A 2,856-nucleotide genomic window follows, 5' to 3' on the forward strand; every position below is an offset into this window, starting at 1 on the left:
GACCCGATACATAATTTATATATTCTCTTTCTTTAAGTCTACGATTTCTCTCTCTCTCTCTCTCTCTCTCTCTCTCTCTTCTTTTTTTTCTTTTTCTTCTTTTTCGTTTTTTTTTTTTTTTTTTTTTTTTTAACTACATTTTCAGATTGCGAAAGAACGTAACATTTGTACCTTTGCGAATCTTTCTTTTTATTTTTTTCCTTTTCCTTTTCCCTCGACTTTAAACAAAAGAACAAACTCATTCGTCGTAGTTGGTATAAAAAAGAAAAGAAGAAAATGAATGAAAAAAAAAAAAAAAAAAGGGAAGTAAAAGCAACATTAAGTAGTATTACGAGTTTGTAATATTTACCAAAGTCTCTCTTTCTCTTTCTCTCTCTCTCTCTCTTTCTCTCTTTCTATCTTTACTCTCAACCTTTCATTAACCTCTGATGGTGGTATACAAATGATAAGAAGCGTCATTGGAAGTCCCAGCTCGGGAGACTCGAGCACGTTTAACATTTTGCGTTAGGAACGAAGCAAAACCGATTCGAAGAGAAAAGCTGGTTTCAAAGGGAAAACGAATAAGAAAGGTTTGGGTTTGTAAGAGAGAGAAAAAGAGAGAGAGAGAGAGAGAAAGAGATGGAATAGGTTCGACAAACAGCAGCAGCCGCAGAAGGAACACACGTTGTAAACTAGTATGAGAAAAGTGTATGGTAGAAAGAGGTTGTAGTAAGAACTGTAAAAAGACAGAGAGAAAGAGAGAAGCGTTTTGGAAGTGATGCTCGTGTCGCAACAGGCAACGTGTATAAAAGAGACGGTGAGACGAAGGGCGAGAAAAGGGTAAAGAGGAAAAATGGTAAGAGCAGAGAAAGAAAGAGAGAGAGAGAGAGAGAGAGAGAGAGAGAGAGAGAGTAGTGAACGAAAACGTCAAAAGGCCTGGCACGTATCCTTTAATCCCTTAATCCACCTTTGCCTTGCGAGAATTCTCTCTTCGGTACCGGAACTGTGAATTTTCAAGGCTTGCTAGCGCAACGCCGACAACGAAAGAAAATGGCAGAATAGGGACCAAAAGGAATGAGAGAAAGAGAGAGAGAGAAAGAGAGGTGAGAAGAAGAGAGAGAGAGAGAGAGAGAGAGAGAGATAGACTCGTTTCACAGTATAGACTTTTCAAGCTCGTGACGCGAGAATTACTGGTAGATGTTTGAAATTAAAGGGCGTATTTCGTCCAAAAGATTCTGTTGGAATGTATTCGTATCTCTCTCTCTCTCTCTCTCTCTCTCTCTCTCTCTCTCTCTCTCTCTCTCTCTCTCTCTCTTTATATATGTGCATGTATACATATGTATATGTATATGTACACGAATAAGAGATTGTAAGTATCATGGAGATTAATTTCTTAAATACATTTAAATATAAAGAAATATATATATATATATATTTTTTTATATTATTTTTATAAATAATTTCGATTTTGATCGTTAATTACAGATATAATTTTTGTTTCTTTTCTTTCTTTATTTCTCTTCTTTTCTTTTAATTTAACTTCCTTTCCTTTTCATTTCTTTTATTTTGTTTTCTTATCATTTCTTTAGACGGCGTTGGAAAACTTCGAAATGGAATATCTTCGAAGAAATAATGGACGATATTAGGACCGTACGATATCATTCGAAAAGATAAAAATATTCGAGTAAGTCGACTTTCTTTTACCATTGTGAGATCTTCCTTGCGTACCAGGGGGGAGGGGGGTGGATGATATTGGTAGGAAATCGAAATCTCAAAGGGACCTTCTGACGCACCATCGCAAATAAGAGAGCATAGTATTACGTTACTCTGCGGGACATATGAATCCGCCTAAAGCGAGACCTCTGTGTGCCGTGATCAAATACAGAAAGATCCCTCGATTTGTGAATCGATATGGGCACTCCGTTTAATATATATATATATACATTATATATATATGTGTATATATATATCATACTTATATGAGTATCTTTTACTACTAAAGGACGTACAAAAAATTCTTTCAAAATCTATACAATATTAATATATGATTTTACTATCGTATAGATAATATGGTATTATTAGTTTAGAAATTGATTGAGAGAATTTTTTAAATTAGAAAAATGATGAAACGTTAGATAAGTTGTAAGAATTTGTGAAAGAACGAGCTCTCGAAATAAGTGTGCCTTCTTTTCACACATATGTATGTATGTATGCACGTGTGTTTGTGTTTGTGCACGCGCGCGTACTTTTTTCCGTTCTTCATCTTCTCCTTCATCTTTTTCTTTTCTCTTTTTCTCTTCTCTTTTTCTCTCTCTTTTTTTCTTCTTTTTTTTTTCTTTTTTTTTTTTCATAATCATCCATATATCCGACCTTTAAAAAAGTTCCCGCATTCTCGTTTTGACTTTGAAGCGTAGCTCGTTAAGGGATCACACGGAAAGATGGAGTATGATGATGAATCGTTGGAAATCGTCGAACGTTAAACGTCTAACGGCATTTACATCCATCAGCATGCGAAAGAGAGATATCCGAATTAAGCGAAGGAGCTGCTTCGGTTCGTTTTCGCTTCGCTTTCCTATAACACACGAATCCGTCGTTTTAAACGGCACCAAAGACTCCAACGTCGTCGTCGTCGTCGTCGTCGACGTTGACGTCGACGTCGAATCGAAACGCATAAATTACATTACGTACCTTTTGCCATGCATATAGGTATTACATACGTATACGTAGACGTAAACGCTATACATGTTCTTTATTCTTTTCGAAAGAGAAACACGTGCACACATATACAGAATGAGAGAGAGAGAAAAAAAAAGAGAGAGGGAGAGAGAGAGAGAGAGAGAGAGGATAAGTTGGTTCGACAAGGAATCATTGAGAAAG

The sequence above is a fragment of the Vespa mandarinia genome, chromosome 15 (genome assembly GCF_050613455.1).
Source record: "Vespa mandarinia isolate Hongniang chromosome 15, ASM5061345v1, whole genome shotgun sequence".
Taxonomy (NCBI): domain Eukaryota; kingdom Metazoa; phylum Arthropoda; class Insecta; order Hymenoptera; family Vespidae; genus Vespa; species Vespa mandarinia.